A 17,956-nucleotide genomic window follows, 5' to 3' on the forward strand; every position below is an offset into this window, starting at 1 on the left:
CACAATAGCTTTCAGAAAAATATGGAGTCAGTTTGAGTTCACAAGTTTTCTTCATCTCATGGTGACTAACGCATGCCAATTAAACACAAAGGATTGAACATCAAGTTAGCCCCAAACCTCCCATTTTGAAAGTAAATGCATCCTAAAACCACTGAGCCCAGGCCAGCAAGGCCAGGTGGGTAGCATCATTACCATCGCCACAAAGCGGCAGCTAGGAAGACCTGGATTTCCTTCCTGCCTCTGCTGGAATGTGGCGAGCAGTCGTGGGAATTGCTTCGCTTCATTTTTCATTTATTTGGAAGGCAGAGACAAAGAGAGAAAGATATTTCCATCTGCTGGTTCGCTCCCCAAATGTCTGCAACAGCTAGGGCGAGGCCAGGAGAAGCCAGGAGCCCAGAATCCGATCTGCGACACTACACGGGTGGCAGGAACACAACCACGTGAGCTGTCAGCTGCAGCCTCCCACACTGTGCATTAGCAGGAAGTTACAGTCGGGAGTGGAGCCAGAATTCGAACCCAGGCACTCTGAGATGGAGTCTCAAGCAGCATCTTAACCTCTGTGCCAAACACCTGTCCCACTGGAGAAGAATATTTTCACAGTGCTTGTGCCTCATCTTCATCCACTTCTTTGCTCACAAGTCTCCTTAGATGCCTCTGTACAAGCATAATATTTGATGAGGCAGGGTGGTATCTACAGTCTCAGCCTGGGTTCCAACCCTATCACAATGGCAAAGGGAGGAGGAGGAGGAGGGACCAATGCTTTGAGCTCCAAGTTGTTGAAAGGCCGTGTGGAGCATGGCTGAAGGCCAGTGCCTTGGAGCCAAACTACCTGCGTTTGGAGCCCAGCTCTGACTTTTCTACCCAGGTAATACTGAGCAAAATTTTCCACCACCTTGAGTGAAATTGAACCTTAATTTCCCTTTCTGACAAAGAGTAATATTTGATAACATCAACCTCAAGATGCTGCTGCAAACATTAATTAATGCATATACTGCACTTACCAACAGTAGCTGGCACACAGAGAGCATGCGTTTAACGTTAGCCATTCCTCATTATAACTCGGTGTCCAGCTGTCACTTTCAAGAGTTTAGATGGTTTAACCCTTGGGCTTACTACGTCGATTTCCACCTCAAGTCTCTCCTTCCTCTGCACCACCTTGCAGAGCCAAGTTCAGCTTTTCAAAAAGTCTCTTTCATCATTTCACTTTCCCGCTCAAAACTTTCAGTGGTCTCCTACTTCCAAACTCCTCAGTCTAGCCTGAAAAACTCCTTCTCCAGTGGTTCTAAGCTATTATTCCAATCTTCCAATTACCCTCCTGAAACAGTTTTCCATTTCACTTACCATGCACACGCTACTAGATATGGCGTAAGTGATTAGGAACTGTTTGCTAGTGTTGTTTTTTGCTCTGGCAGCCTGGAGTATGGAAGTCTGTGTCTGACTGGGGCGGAGGATCCTGTAAGTGTGGTCTAGCCAGAGGAAAGGCTTGCACAGAATTCCCAGGCTGGGAGCAGCAGTGTGACGTAGCTGGTTAAGCCACTGCCTACGACATCAGTGCCGGTTAGAGTCCCGGCTGCTCCACTTCAGATCCAGCTCCCTGCTAATGTGCCTGGAAAAGCAGCAGCAGATGACTCAAGTGCATGGGCCCCTGCCACCCATGTCGGAGACCCAGATAAAGCTCCTGGCTCCTGCCTTTGGCCTGGCCCAGACCGGCTGGTGCAGCCATTTGCAGGCTCCCTCCCTCTCTCCAACTCTGACTTTCAAATAAATAAATAAATCTTAAAAAAAAAAAAAATCCAACCTGGTCCCAGCAGATCCTGAAAAACTCACTAGCACTAACAGAGTTAAGCCAAATCTGTGGCATGGATTGGCCACTGTGTTTCTTCTTAGATGTTCTCATATATATATATACTGTGTATTAAGGCTGTTTTTTTTTTTAAATAATATCTTGTTGAGTTTAGAGAGAGCGTCTAAGGTGAGAGGTCTAAAAATAAGGCTTGAGCCCTAAAGGATTTTTAAAACACAGTAGTCATGTACTTGGATAAATGCTATCCCAGCTGTAAATCTTAGCCATGCAAATTTTTTCCTATTGTGGCATCTACTTTAAGAGGAATTTATTCTGATTTATTTATACAAAGCAACAAAGTAATCTATCCTTTTGATCAGCAAAAACTTCCGGCCTCATTCACAAAGCTGACTTAAAACTCTCTGTTATGATGGTTTGCTTCCTTTATGGTGCCACTGGGGCCTGGGGAGGACGTGGCAGGGAGCCTAGCAGGCCTGGGTTTGGGGAGAGGCGCAAAGCGCTGGGCTGATAACCCCCAGGGTGGGGCCGGGCTGCAGGGGGCCTCTCCCTGTGTTTATCCCTTGCCATTCATGGGGGAAGCCAAGGGAAGCCCTCTAGACAACTTCCAAGATGAACATCTTCCTCCCAAGAGCGTGTCCTTCATTTCAAGACAATAGGAAAAGGACAAGAAGAAAATCTACATAATTTTTGATCATGACAAAGTTTGCAAGATAGTTTCCGTTGTATAAGGCACTTTTGGACACCCCTCCCCCCACCCCGTTTTTTCTTTCCTCGAATTCGGCCTTCAAGAGAAGGACTTTTCTACTATTATTTACTTACATATGTATTTTTATTTGAAGGGCAGAGAGATAGATAGAGAGACACAGGGAGAGTTTCCATCTACTGGTTCTTTTCCTGGATGACTGCAACAGTTGGGACTGGGGCTGGGCCAGGCTGAAGTCCAGAGCCAAGTACTTAATCTGGGACTCCCATGTGGGTGGCAGGGACCCAAGTACTTTGGCCATCACCTGCTGCCTCCCAGGATGCACATTAACAGGAAATTGGATTGAAAGTACAGCCAGGACAAAAACAGACACTCTGATATGGAATGCGTGCAGCCCAAGTGGCATCTTAACCACTGAGCCAAACACTTGTCCCTGTAAACTACTTCTGACAAGTAAATATAGCCCAAAACTCAGACCTTTAATTTTAAGCTCTTACAAGATAGCAGGCACAAATTTGTAGCCCTCAATCAAAATACAGCTTGCAGTATATTTTGTTTGGTCAGCCTAGTATTCTTACTTTTTTTATTTAAACACATTTACACTGGATATGTGCTCTGCAATTTGACAGAGTCCCCACTGTTCCCTTTTGTCTTGTACCCCGTCACATTTACACCATCATCTCGTAGCTCTTCATACTTAGACTATCCACCTGGACACATTTGAGTTTGCAATTCCTACTGTAGAGTTTGCCTCTATGTCTACCAGGCTTCTGAGAGATGGACTCTGGTGATACATCTTAGCACACATATGTTCCTCTCCCTTCTACCTTTGCACATCATTATCTTCAAGATTCCATCAAGTTTATGCAAAGGAACGTCAAAAAGTCTGTGGGGAAATGTAATTGAAAGATACTACCCATTTCCTGTCAACTTTTTGAAGACTTGCCCTCATACTCGGCTCCTTTTGGACACAAGCCCCTGGAGATTTTTGTTTTTGTGCTCACCCAATGAGAAGGGCCAGATCTCACCTCATACTCCAACCCCAGCTGGCTCAATCATCGCTTTAACCAAAAGCTCAACGAGGGTTGAAGGCAGATGGGACTTCTGGATGTTGACTTCTGGAGGTCATGCAGAAAAGTCTGGCCTTGCAATTTGCCATCCACAGCTTTTGGCTTTGCAAGATTTTAATTAAGAAGAAGTCCTTATCTTCTAACAGGAAGTGGAGAGGGCGGGAAGCTGGGATTTTAGTTGTTCGGAACCTGCAGCCTGTCCTGAACCCTTTCCACCTGCCTTGCCTGGGTCTCCAAGAGAATGAGGCCGTTAGTGCTCCTGGCCACGCCAGAACAGTTCGTGTTATGTAAAATGCCCGTGCATTCCATTTCTCAATCTTGAAAGGGGCCGGAGGACAGAGTCCAGAGTCAGCCTTTGACATAAACAGGCCTCATCCAGTAAGTGGCCAGAGGGAAATGTTGGCAACATGTAATTAGCCAGCCGGTCATCCTCTATTTAAATCCACCCACCACTAAATGCCAAGTTTTGAAGGATTCAATATTTTAGCATGCCAGGCATAGCTCAAAACCAGATTTTTTAAATCTGTTTTCATGCTGCCTCCTTCCCCTCAGCCAGTTTCTTGTACAAATGCAAGGTCAAGTAAGTTAATACCTCGAATAAAAGGGTGCTGAAGTGTTCGGTTGAAGCCAATCATGAAGTCGCTATAAACTTTTCCTGAACTCTTGCTCAAGAGGAAAACATCTTGGATCTGAAATATCTTGGAGGCTGGAATGCCCTGAGTCCATATCACAATCTAGTCCAGCTCCTTCAGTAGGACACATAGTTTTCCTTTTGGCCTGGGTTACAAAAGATATGCTTGGTTATCAAAACATACCCGTGGCATGCATGGAATATCTGGAGACCATCGCAGCACTTGACAAGGCCCAGCTAGGCCTTTGCAAATCCCGACCTCCTCCTGTTCAGGAGCCTGGAAGCATTCTTCCCTTGGATTTTGATGCCTCCATATCCGAGGTCTCCCCCATCTGTGGGGTCAGGCTGCCTGCATGCTGCCTTCTCCTTGGCCTACAACTTGCTTACTTCACTGGACACAACTCAAATGACACGCTCCTAATCAAAGCAACAGCATTTCAACTCATTAATTTTTCCTTAGCCCCTCTGATATGCAAGTCTGAAAATCGTCATCAGCTTGGATAAATAATTTATAGTAAGAGATTACAAACATAAGAGTTGAAGTCTCTTCCCAAAGAAATGGGAAGGTTCTGTCATACTTTGACAATAAGCAGTGGACAGTTTTCGCGCGATTTCAGGAAAAATTATTCTCACAAAAGAATAGTGTATGGGAACTGTTCCACCTTAGGGCACTCATTTACTGAGATAATTTCCAATTTGTTACTATTAATTACTCTTTCTAATGAGTAATAAATGCTTTAAAAATTCTAGTTTCAAAGAAAAATGATAGCATGTCTTCTTTCACTCTTCAACCCCAGGGCCATATTTCACATATAAAATTTGCCATATAGCCACTTATCTGAATTGGATCTCTGCCAAACATTCTACCAATTCTTCTGGGCTTTCTTTGTCAGATGCTTAATGACCATTAGGACAATCGTGTAGTTCAGTTTGTTTCTCAACAATCCTTTTATACGTAGAACCAACACATATTTATTTTTACACTCCCTAAGAGAAAAATCCTTACCTTTCTTTCCTACCTGCTTCATTTGACATCCAACCCCTGATATATATGTATTTGGAATTAGTTGCAGGCTGTGAACCAATGACCACCAAAAATGCAGTTGTTAAACATGCTAGGATGGCTGGCGCCGTGGCTCACTAGGCTAATCCTCCGCCTGCGGTGCCGGCACTCCGGGTTCTAGTCCCGGTTGGGGTGCCGGTTCTGTCCCGGTTGCTCCTCTTCCAGTCCAGCTCTCTGCTGTGGCCCGAGAGTGCAGTGGAGGATGGCCCAAGTGCTTTGGCCCTTCACCCCATGGGAGACCAGGAGAAGCACCTGGCTCCTAGCTTCAGATCAGCGCAGCACCGGCCATGGCAGCCATTTGGGGGGTGAACCAATGGAAGGAAGACCTCTATCTCTGTCTCTCTCACTGTCTAACTCTGCCTGTCAAAAAAAAAAAAAAAAAAAAAAAAAAAAAAAAAAAAAAAAAACCACTAGGACAAGAAAGAAAGAAAATATTTGATAGCCTAGCCTTTGGCAAACGGTTCTTCTTCTCCGCTCAGATTCCTGTCTCCCCATGCCTGGCACCAGGGCTCAGTTTCTGAGATGCAGTTTCTTCCCTTCCTGTTTTCAGTGTCTACCTGCTTCGTTCGCCGCATCCCTGCCCAGCTGTACCTCACGTACCCCAGGTTGAAACAATCACCTGTTCCCGCCCGCGGAGGGCTGATTCCTTCTCAAATGGCCTCCCTGCCAGTCATTCTATTATGCAGGGTGATCAGCCTGCTGTTGCCACCTACTCAGGATGTAGACCATACTACATAGCATCTATCAATAACTCTAGTTTCTGTAGTGGGTTTGGGTGAATTGTGTCCCCCCAAAAAGACATGTGTACCTCTTAGCCTTGGTACCTGCAGATGAGACTTATTTGGAAATAAGGTCTTTGTGGGTGTAGTCAAGCTAAGATAAGGTGAACCTGGATCTGGGTGGGCCCCAAATCCAACACAGCAAGTGTGCTTATAAGAGGAGGAGAATGTGGATAGACATGGAGGAAGAATGCCACGTGAAGAGAGAAGGTCTGGTGGTACAGCTGCAGGTCAAGCAACGCTCAGCATTGCTGACAACCAGCAGAAGCTGAGAGAAGCCTCTCCCTTGGAACCTTCCAGAAGGAACCCACCTTTACCGATACGTTGATTTTGGACTGCTAGCATCCAGAATTGTGACTGAATAAGTTTTTATTAAGCCATACAGAATCACAAGTGTTAACACAATGCCATTTTTTTCTTTGTAGGCACTCTTACCCTTTGAAACACAAAAGGTTTTAAATCCAGATTCATTTTTTCAAGTTTTTTTTTTTACATACATAGTAGTATGTTGACTGGGTGCTTATTTATTTTTACCTCCTTGAAAGGCAGAGAAATAGAGACATAAAGATCTTCCATCCATTGATTCACTCCCCAGTTGCCTGCAACAGCTGAGATTGGACCATGCCAAAACCATGAGCCCGGAACCAGACCCAGCCTCCCACATGGATGGCAGGGACTCAAGCAGTTGTCCCACAGTCTCGGTTTGGGGTATGGTTCCAGGATCCTCTGTGGCCACCGAAACCCATGGATGCTCAAATCTCTTAGATAAAAATAGCGCAGTGTTTGTCTACAACCCAGGCACATCCTCCAGCGTGCCTGAAATCACCCCTATGTTACTTATAATACCCAATACAATATAAATGCTGGGTGAATAGTTGCTATGCTGTATTAGCAGGGAATAACAAGAAAAAATATCTGCACATGTTCAACACAGACACTTCAAAAATATTTCAATCCAAGGTTGGTTGAACCCGTGAATGTGAAATCTGTGGCTACAGAGAGCTGGCTAGAACTTGTTTGGGTGGCAATTAAAACAATTTCTCTCACACTTCGGGAGAATGACTCAGCTCCCTTACACATTTATTCGGCCCTGCTATCTGCCAGGGGCTCTGCTCGGTGTTGGGACGAGCACTGAAATAAAGTACAGTCTCTCTGCTTGGACGCTCTTGCAACCTCTCTGTGGAGTGACGTCATGCAACACGCCCAGGGAAGGGGCCTGCACAGGGTCCCCAGGGTGCAGGAGGCCACTTGCTCCAGCTTGGGGTTCTGAGAGGAGCTAGCCCCTGGGGGAAGTCTTGACAGACTCGGTCCCGGGAGGAGCTCTGCAGGCTGGGAAAACAGCCACGGCGTCTCTTCTCCACACCCTTCCCTAAAAGCACCCGCAGCACCAGGGTCCTGCACAGAATGAAATCGAGTCAGAGTGCATCGGGATCTCCTCCACGAACTGTTCCCCAGCCTGGGCTTTCTTGCCAGTTTGGCTTCAGGGAAGAAGAAAAATACTAAGTCAGTTTCTCCGGGGGCTTGAATTCTGTGGGTTGGGAATATGGTTTTTTTCCCTTTTTTGTCATTATATTTAGAGCTCACAGATTTCCAACCGTTAATGCAATGTCATTTTTCTTTGTAGATATCTTTGCCCTCTGAAACACAAAATGTTTTAAATCCAGATTCCTTGTCTCATCATTGGTTTTTCCCTCTACAATGTCATTTTGATGGTATGCTTATTTATTTTTGTTTATTTGAAAGACAGAGAGAGATTGATCTTCTATCCATTAATTCACTCCACAAATGCCTGCATCAGCTGGGGATGAGCTGGGGTGAAACCGTGAGCCCAGAACTCAGCCCTGGTTTCCCACATGAGTGGCAGAGACTCAACCACTTAAACATCACTGCTGCCTCCAAAGGTGTGCATGAGCTGGATCAGAAGCAGAGAAGTCCAACTTTTTTTTTTTTAAGATTGATTTATTTGAGAGGCAGAGTTACAGACAGTCAGATTGGTCTTCCGTCTGCTGGTTCACTCCCCAAATGCTCACAATGGCTGGAGCTGCACCAATCCGAAGCCAGAAAAGCTCCTTCCGGATCTCCCATGTGGGTGCAGGGGCCCAAACACTTGGGCCATCCTCCACTGCTTTCCCAGGCTATTAGCAGAGAGCTGGATCAGAAGAGGAACAGCTGGGACGTGAACCAGTGCCCATATGGGATGCCGGCACCGCAGGCAGAGGCTTAACCTGTTACACCACAGCGCAGGTGCAAGTAGTCAGATCTTAAAGTAAGATGTTCAGTAGGAATTTGGCCCAATAGTTAGGGTTCTGCTTGGTATGCCTGCATACCCTATCAGGGTGACTGAGTTCAAGTACAGGCTTCTGGCTTAGCCTGGACCAGCTTCAGCTGTTGCTGGTGTTGGCAGAGTAAACCAGGGATGGAAAATGGATCTGTGTGAGTGTATGTGAGTGTGTGTGTGTGTGTGTGTGTCCCCTCCCTCTCTCTGTGTCTCTGCCTTTCAAATAAACAAAAATACATAAATAAAATTTGAGAAAATGTAAGCTCTTTCAGAAAGAATTTATTGGGTCCTTCCTGTGACATGTAATACATATAAAATGGAAAAATAACTAAAAAGAAAAGCGATGCACAGATAATTTGGAAAACAGAGACAATAGATGCTTTTTAAAAAAAAATTTAAGGATTATTTTATTATTTTAAAGGCAGAGTTAGAGAGAGGGGGAAACATAGATCTTCCATCCACTGGTTCACTCCCCAGGTGGCCACACCTGGGACTGTGCCAGGCCGAAACCAGGAGTCTGGAGCTTCTTCCAGGTCCCTCATGTGAGGACAGGGGCCCAAGCACTTGGGCCATCTGCTGCTGCTTTCCCAGGCACCTTAACAGAGAGTTGGAGCAGAAGCGAAACAGCTGGGTTTCGAACCAGTGCCCACATGAGATGCTAGTGTTGCAGGCAGCAGTCTAACCTGCTATACCACAACACCAGCCCCTACATTTTTAAAAATTCAAAGCCTCTCTCACCAGCCAAAGGCTATCACTGTATTAACATTTTGATGGATTTCCTTCTATATATTCATGCATAGTTTTCATTTTGTTTCCTTATGTGCCCTGCATTTTTCACACCGCATTATAGCATAAACATCATCTCAGGCCTTTAGAAACTCTTTATATACATAATTTTAATGGCTATAAAATATCCGGTTGCATCGATGCCTGTAGTTTACTCAACCAGGCCTTGGGTTATTTGGGTTATGTCATCATTTTTAAAATAGCCTTCAAATAAACTTAAGTGAAAATTTAAACTAGTTTCATCATTGACAGTTGTCAATATAAGGTCCATGTATTTTTAAAAATTTATTTGATTTAAAAGGCAGAGTTGCAGAGAAAGCGCGAGTGAGAACTTCAGTGCACTGGTTCACCACCCAGGTGGCCACCTCAGCCAAGCCAAAGCCAGGAGCCAGGAACTTCTGCAGCACCTCCCATGTGGGTGGCAGAGGCCCAAGCACTTGGGCCATTTTCTGCTGCTTTTCCTAGGCCATTAGCAGGGAACTGGATCAGAAGTAGAGCAGCCAGGACTCAAACTGGTGCCCATATGGGATGCCAGCATTGCAGGCAGCGGCTTACTCGCTACACCACCATGCTGTCTACAATACAAGGTCCATTTGATCATCAGAAAGTTAGATGTAAAACAAAACAAAACACAAACACAAAGGCTTTGACAATATCAGCAGTTCACATATACATATACACACACTTCCCCTTCATTGGCCTGTGGCTGCCTATTCATTTTCCCACCTTATATCCTACTTACCTGGTCAAGCTAGGTGTCAAGAACTAAGAACTCTGGGGCTCAGCCCCCCTTGTTGAGCTGAGTATTAGCCACATCTCCCTGTCATTCCAGCCAGGACAAGTGCTTCAATAATGGCCCCAGCTCCCAGTGTCCTGACAATTCACTTCCTTGTAGGGCCCCCTCTAGTTTGTTTTGCTACTGATCTGGTCCAGGATCCTGGCAAAGTCTGAATTCTCCCTAAATCATCATTGTCACCTCACGTCTCAATGTTCTGTAATAAACACCTGCCTCATACAAGCACCCTAGCCAGAGTGACATGCACACACACACACACACACACACACAGTCATACAAGTGCATTTCTGTATCAGCTCCTATGTTTTGCTTCTTTTGTACTGTCTCAGTCCGTTTACACTGCTATAACAAAATAGACTAGCTAATTTGTAGACCACAGAAATTTCTTTCTCATAGTTCTAGGGGCTAAGAAATACAGGACAGGCACTAGGAGGTTTGGTGTCTGGTGTGGGCCCAGTCTGCTTCCAACATGGCGCCATTTTGAAGCGTCCTTATATGGCAGAAGAGATGGAGGGTCAAAGCTGTTCTCCATATCCTTGTTTTTAAGGACATTAACCCCTCGGGCTCATGGCCTGATCATTTCCTGAAAGCCCGCTGTTAATGCCATCACCTTGGAGTTTAAATTCCAATGTAAGAATTCATTGTAAGAATTCCTTCGATCCACAGTGATAACCTTATCTACTGCCAATGTCCTCTGATGCCCTGGCCCTGCCCTGAATCTCACCTGATCCCTGTTATTTCCCTGTACTCTTGTTGAGTGTCACCTCTCTGTGGAGTAACCAGCTTCTTCCTGAATCACGGAGGCTGGATACTTCTATACCCTGTGGGTAAAACACCCTACTCTCCCAGCTCAAATTTTGCTACTGGGGAGGCCCACCCACCTGCCTTTTCCAACATGACCCAGTGTCCATCTTGCCACCATAAGCAATGCTGGCAGAAGTTCTAGGCTCCTACCCTCCATTCTCTTTCTCTGTGAATGAGAAAGATTGCACAAGCACCACTTCAAAAAACACTTTGATACCAGTCCTAGATATGTGTCCAAAAAATCTGAAGACAACATTTGTTTCATAACTTGTTTGGCAGCAAAACCTGACTGTGCTAGTTTCCAGTGATTGCTGCAAACTTTGTGACTTAAAATGATAGAAATGCATGCTGTTATAGTCCTGCAGGCCGGAAGTCCAAAATCAGTTTCACAATGCCCTTAACTCTTGAGGCTGTAGAGGAGAATCCAGCCCGTACCTCCTCCAGCTTCTGCTGGCTACCAGCATTCCTTGACTTGGGGCCACGTCACTCCAGTCTATGTCTGTGGTCACATTGCTTTTTCCTCTTCTTTATATGTCAAATCTCTACCTGCTGTAAGAATATATGCAATATAGCCCAGGTTATCATCTGGGATAACCTCACCTGTCAACCTCCTTAACTCAATCACATCTGCAAAGACCACCTGTCGCTCCCCGTCTTCGTGGGGGAACGACACTAAACCCTGCCTAGGCTTCATATCCGAGTCACGGCACCATTATGTCGCTCCCCGTCTTCGTGGGGGAACGACACTAAACCCTGCCTAGGCTTCATATCCGAGTCACGGCACCATTATGTCGCTCCCCCTCTTCGTGGAGGAGCAACACAGGACCCTGCGCTGTTCTTTCAGTCTGCTCGGCCCTCCCCGGGTTTGCTGCTGGTTCTTCCCGGGTTGGCTACTATCCCTTCCACCTCCGTGGAAGGGCAGTTCCCCCTGGCCACATTCCCCACTTCCGCAGGGGAGCGGCACACCGCCGGCCGGCTCTCTGGGGGCTGCACGGGTTCCCTTAGATGTTCCCCATAGATGTTCCTGGTGCATGCCGTCTCTCTCCTCCTTTATAGTCCTTCTCTGCCAATCCCAACTCGGCTGCCCACACGCCGAGTACGCTGCTCTCCAATCAGGAGCAAGTCCTACAGTTAATTGGTTGAACTGGAGGCAGCTGTGCGGAAGCTGTTTACTTCTCTCCCAGCGCCATATTGTGGGAGAGCAGATGCATAGAATAAGTCCTAATTCGAGTAACTTAGTCTAGTCCGGATTGCTCCCCACAGATCCCCCTTTCTTTTTATTTTTTAGCGTTGATACGCGCCTGTCTTCGGTGTCCCGCGGCACACACTCTGCTCTACTTGCTAGAGATGCCACAGGCTCTTACAAGTCCTATCAATCAGGAAAACCGAATCCGGGTCCTCTCTTCGCCATGTTGTGAGGAGGTTTTTAGGCGCTGATGCGTGCCTGTGTTCGGTGCCCTGCAGCGCATACTCTGCTCTGCTAGAACTGCCTGCAGGTGTTTACAAAACCTATCAGGCAAACCGAATCCAAGCCTTCTCATTGCCTTATTGTGGGGGAGACTTATTAGTGTTGGTTCGTGCCTATCTTCGGTGACCTGCAGCTCATACTCTGGTCGAGCTTTGCTGGCGCTTACCGCCTTAAATCAGGCAGACCGAATCCAAGCCTTCTAATTGGCATGTTGAGGGGAGGCCTTATTTTTCTCTATTTCTCTATCTCCGGGCATTCCTACCTCTCCCATTTCACTTCTATCTTCCAGCATTCCCATTTCTCTTTTACTTCACTTCCAAACTTCTGTTTCTCTTATCCCTGCGGCTTTCCGGCACCTCGCCCCGCCGGCGGGTTCCCGGCTCTGCGCCGCTTCAGCCCGCGCGCCTCTCTGCGCGGCTTCCCGGCTTTGCGCGGTCCGCGGTCTCCACGCTTAACCCTTTCGCGTCTGAACCACGGCCTACGCCAGCGTTCCCTATCTATTCACGCCCCGTGCTCTCTCTGCACGCGGCGGCTTCCGCGAGTAACACAGCGTAGCTTGCGTCTCCGCCACTAGGATTCAATCTAAGTTCCCCGGGCTAGCCTGGCGAATTCAACCCAGCGTACGTCTCCGCCCCACGATTTGGCTTCCCGTCCTTTGCTCCCCGGGCTAATCAGACGGATCCCAATCTGGCTTACGTCTCAGCTTCTGGTTTCAACTTTTCGCCCCCTATTCCCGGGCTAACTTGAGAACCCCAAAGTGGCTTTCGTTTCCGCCTCGGCCTGCCCCCCGCGGCTTCAATTTCCCTAACATTTTTCTCTACCCGGTATGTTTCCCCAAGCTTTCCTCCAACGATATTCCTCCCTCATTTCTCCTGGCCTCTCCCCACAGTCCGCGTCCGAGTCTGTTTGTTCTAGCTTTCACTTTCGCTTTCGACCTTAGAGATTCCTCCCAGCTTCCCCCCGTAGTCCGTATCCGAGTCTATGCCTAGGCTTTCAATAGCTTCTTCCGGCTCCTTTTTCGTCCGGCTTTTCCCTAGGCTGTTTGCTAATCTCTCTCTCCGGTAATTTCCCAGTTCTTCCCGTTTCTTCCCTCCTAAGTTTCCTATCCGTCCTAGGTTTCCTATCCGAGTCATTTCTTCCCTCCTAGGTTTCCTATCCGAGCTAGGTTTCCTATCCGTCCTAGGTTTTCTATCCGAGTCACGGCACCATTATGTCGCTCCCCGTCTTCGTGGGGGAACGACACTAAACCCTGCCTAGGCTTCATATCCGAGTCACGGCACCATTATGTCGCTCCCCCTCTTCGTGGAGGAGCAACACAGGACCCTGCGCTGTTCTTTCAGTCTGCTCGGCCCTCCCCGGGTTTGCTGCTGGTTCTTCCCGGGTTGGCTACTATCCCTTCCACCTCCGTGGAAGGGCAGTTCCCCCTGGCCACATTCCCCACTTCCGCAGGGGAGCGGCACACCGCCGGCCGGCTCTCTGGGGGCTGCACGGGTTCCCTTAGATGTTCCCCATAGATGTTCCTGGTGCATGCCGTCTCTCTCCTCCTTTATAGTCCTTCTCTGCCAATCCCAACTCGGCTGCCCACACGCCGAGTACGCTGCTCTCCAATCAGGAGCAAGTCCTACAGTTAATTGGTTGAACTGGAGGCAGCTGTGCGGAAGCTGTTTACTTCTCTCCCAGTGCCATATTGTGGGAGAGCAGATGCATAGAATAAGTCCTAATTCGAGTAACTTAGTCTAGTCCGGATTGCTCCCCACAACCACCTGTTCCTATACATTCCAGGGACTGGGACCTGATATCTTTGGGTGGCCATTATTCAATCTACTATACCAGTGTAACCAAAAATGAGACTATTTATGATCCTTAGCTCTCTTAATGGGGATAGTCATGTCTTGTGGGAGAAGAGGATGCTGTTTCAGACCTTAATGGCGTGTTGAATAATAGGCAACATGGACACCACTCTTCCTTCTGAAAGCGGTCATCATTCCCAAACATACCTGACTCTAAACATTTCAGATGGAGGCTTGTGGTTCAGATTTTCTCTGTCTCAGAACACCAGGCCTCACCCCCTGCCTGGTGTTTTATAGCCCTATAGCCCTTTGACTCACACATGAATCCTGCAAAGTAAGCAGCGCAGGTCTATCATTCCTCCCGCTTACAAGATAAGAACCCGGAGAAGCGGAGCGTGTTGCCAGGTTCCCATATTTAGTCAGTAGCAAAGACCAGAACCAGAATCCGTGTGATTCTAATATGGTTCATCAAAGCTGCCTCCCCAGAGGGAATCAATCTAAAATGAATTACTCTTTACAGCATATGATTTGAATATTTTTACCAGCGAAGGTTAGAAATAGCACTTTGAATCCTGTCAAATGACAAAACGGGCGCCTGAGCCAAGATTAAACAAAGAAAACAGGAAAGTATAAGAAAATATTGAGAAACAAAAGACAGCTGTGAAGGCTCTATGCTTATTGACTTGCCTTTTTATTACTGTGTATTTTTTTATTTTCTATATATGCCTGTCTGGTTTGGGAATTTGGGAAGAAAAATCTGCACATATATAGAAATTCACATTATGGTACAGGTGAGTTGACACATCGTTTGTAAACTGAAGATAATGATACTTTTCTTTTGTAAGATTGTAATGAAAAAATCCAATGAGAGTATGCAAAGTGCCTAAAACAGATCCTTAATAAACACGGGTTATCTTCCCTCTCCTTTTCCCCAATCCTTCTTCCCAGTGCAATAAGCCAATAAGCCATCCTCATAAAACAGTCTTTTTTTTTTTAATTTGAGAGGCAGAGAGCTCCCACACTCTGGTTCACTTCCCAAATGCCCACAAGGGCCAAGGCTGGGCCAGGGCTAAAGCTAGGAGCTGGGGACTCAATCCCTGTCTCCCACTGATGGTGGGAACCCAGTTACTTGAGCCATCACATGCTGCCTTACTGGGTGCTCATTAGGCGTACACTGGAATCAGGACGAGAGCTGGGGCTTGAACCCCGGCACTCTGATATGAGATGCAGGTGTCTTAACTACATCTTACCCACAAGGCCAAATACCCACCCCGAGCTGAGTCTTTTGCAACTCAGCATTCCCAATGTCCAGGCTGTGGAGGCTCTGTAGACAGTACCAGCCCAACTCCCCAGCCTGACCAACTCCAGGGCAGTATAACCCAGCACACTGTCCCGTTTGGAACCTGTATGCATCCCTGCTAACCTTGACCATGAGCCAATATGTAATCATCTCCCTCACTCTCACCATATACATCCCTCCAGAAATGATACAAATGAAATTTTTTTACATATTCATTTATTTATTTGAAAGGCAGAGCCATGGAAAGAGAGAAAGAGCTTCCATCCGCTGGTCTATTCCCCAAATGCCGCAATGGCCCGGGCTGGGCCAGGCCGAAGCCAGGAGCCTGAAACTCCATCCGGGTCTGCTGTTTTTCCAGGCACATTATCAGGGAACTGAATTAGAAGTGGAGGAGCCGGGATACAAACAGCACCTATATGGGATGCTGATATCACAGGTCACAGTTTAACCCGCTGTGCCACAACGCCGGCCCCTACAAATGAAATTTTGATAGAATGCCCAGAAGGCTGTGTCTTAAATAAGAAAAGGGTTTTCTATGGTGTGATCAGGTTTTCTCTTTTCTTTAAGCCCTGTGTTCTCCTTAATTACTGGGTATGAAATCTAATCAACCTGGCACCAACTCTAATCTACATTTCCATTCCTTACTGTTAACCTTCCACCTCCTCCCATATGTTTGCAATGCCCTCTGGAACACTCAAGGGCAATAGCTTCTTTCCAGCTCCTTGGACAGCACTCCCACCCCTGCCAGGCCTTAGCTGAAACCCAATTCCCCCTACAGGACCGTTTCTTCCCCTGTGGTACTCTCTTGAGGGAGACTGTTCACTCTCCTGAATTTGGAAGGCAGATCGGCATTCCCTGAAATCCCCAAAGTTTATTCCAAACTGTAACTTCCTGCTTTCACATCAGAGTCTTCCAAGTGTCTGAGGACGTGATCAGGAGACTGAAAGTGACAGAAACCGAGACAGCCTGGATGCCATGGCCAGAGGCTTATTCTCCCATGGTGTTATCAGATTTCCTCTTTTCTGCAAGCCCTGGGTTATCCTTTAACTACAATGTGTAAAATCTAACCAACCTGGATAGCGAACATCCATGACCTCCTCCATCGCCCCTCAGTCACTCACTCCCAGGGCCTCATCACCGCAAATCTCACTCTGGTTATGCAACTGCTCTCCTATGAAATCTTGAGCAACAATGTCCAGGATTCTCCTTTCCATCCAGTTCTCTCCTATACAACCTCTAGTTACCGCTGCTCTGACTTGACCTCTCCAACCCATCAGAGTGAATCAGCCCTTCCTGGCATCACTTCTACCCCTATCCAACCTCCAAGCCTATAGCCCATTGCTATAGGATCCCCTGCTCTACTGTGTTACCTGCACTCTCTTACAAACCTGTTTTTTTGCTTGTTTGTTTTTTTGTTTTTTTTGGGTTTTTTTTTGACAGGCAGAGTGGACAGTGAGAGAGAGAGACAGAGAGAAAGGTCTTCCTTTGCCGTTGGTTCACCCTCCAATGGCCGCCGCGGCCGGCGCGCTGCGCTGATCCGAAGGCAGGAGCCAGGTACTTATCCTGGTCTCCCATGGGGTGCAGGGCCCAAGCACCTGGGCCATCCTCCACTGCACTCCCTGGCCACAGCAGAGAGCTGGCCTGGAAGAGGGGCAACCGGGACAGAATCCGGCGCCCCGACCGGGACTAGAACCCGATGTGCCGGCGCCGCAAGGTGGAGGATTAGCCTAGTGAGCCGCGGCGCCGGCCTTACACACCTGTTCTTCTAACCACTTGGCACACAAGCACCAAGACTCCCACCCAGGGCTGTTTCTCACAGATGATCTTCTCTGTCTACTACCCGAGCTGCTAACTTCTGGAGTTGGATTAGGGTGGGGGGGAAGGGGAGAATTCACATAACCTTGTAGATTTTTACCATTCAATGTTTATACTCAACAAACTTAGCTTTGCCCTTGTGGCACTAGACAATTATTCTGACCAAGTGGATCAGCAATCTCCCTCATTCTCTTAAGCGCTTGGCTCCTCCAAAATATTAATACTCTCCTTAAATCCCCAAGCTGCGTTCTTCTCCCTACATCCTCAGTATGTGGTTTTGTCACTTCGTAGGAAAATAAGTCTCAGTGTGCCTCAGCATCCCAGTTACAGTCTCGCCCGTATCTGCCACTATCTCCAGCCTCAGAAAATGAATCATCCCACCACCTGTGCTCTTCAGCCCAGTCCTCTGCTTGCACCGTCGTCCTGTATTTCCTGTCCTTCCCCCTCTGCATTCTTTAATGAGTCTTTAAAGAACCCCAACATTCTTTAAGGACTTCTGTTGAAAACAGTGCTTGACTCCAAATCCCAGTGTAGCCACTGCCTGTTCCCTTGCTTCCCCATCTCAGCTAAGCTTCTAGAAAAAGTTACACTCCTCTCTCTCTGCCTCCACTTCTTCACCATCACCTCTCAACCCTCTCCAATGGGAATCTCTTGAATGTAATCCCACCTGTGGCCTCCAGTTTCCGATTCCAAAGGACACTCCCCAGTCTTTCATTTACAAGACTTTTTTGCTGCAAATGTTGTTGACACCACACTCACCTTTGATTTCTTAACGAATACAAACACAGTGGTAGACAGCATTTAGATGGTCTGAAATTGCCACTAGTGAAAATGCTGAGCTCACCCTTGATAGTGTCTAGAGAAGGAAG

Source organism: Oryctolagus cuniculus, chromosome 3 (genome assembly GCF_964237555.1).
Source record: "Oryctolagus cuniculus chromosome 3, mOryCun1.1, whole genome shotgun sequence".
Classification (NCBI taxonomy): domain Eukaryota; kingdom Metazoa; phylum Chordata; class Mammalia; order Lagomorpha; family Leporidae; genus Oryctolagus; species Oryctolagus cuniculus.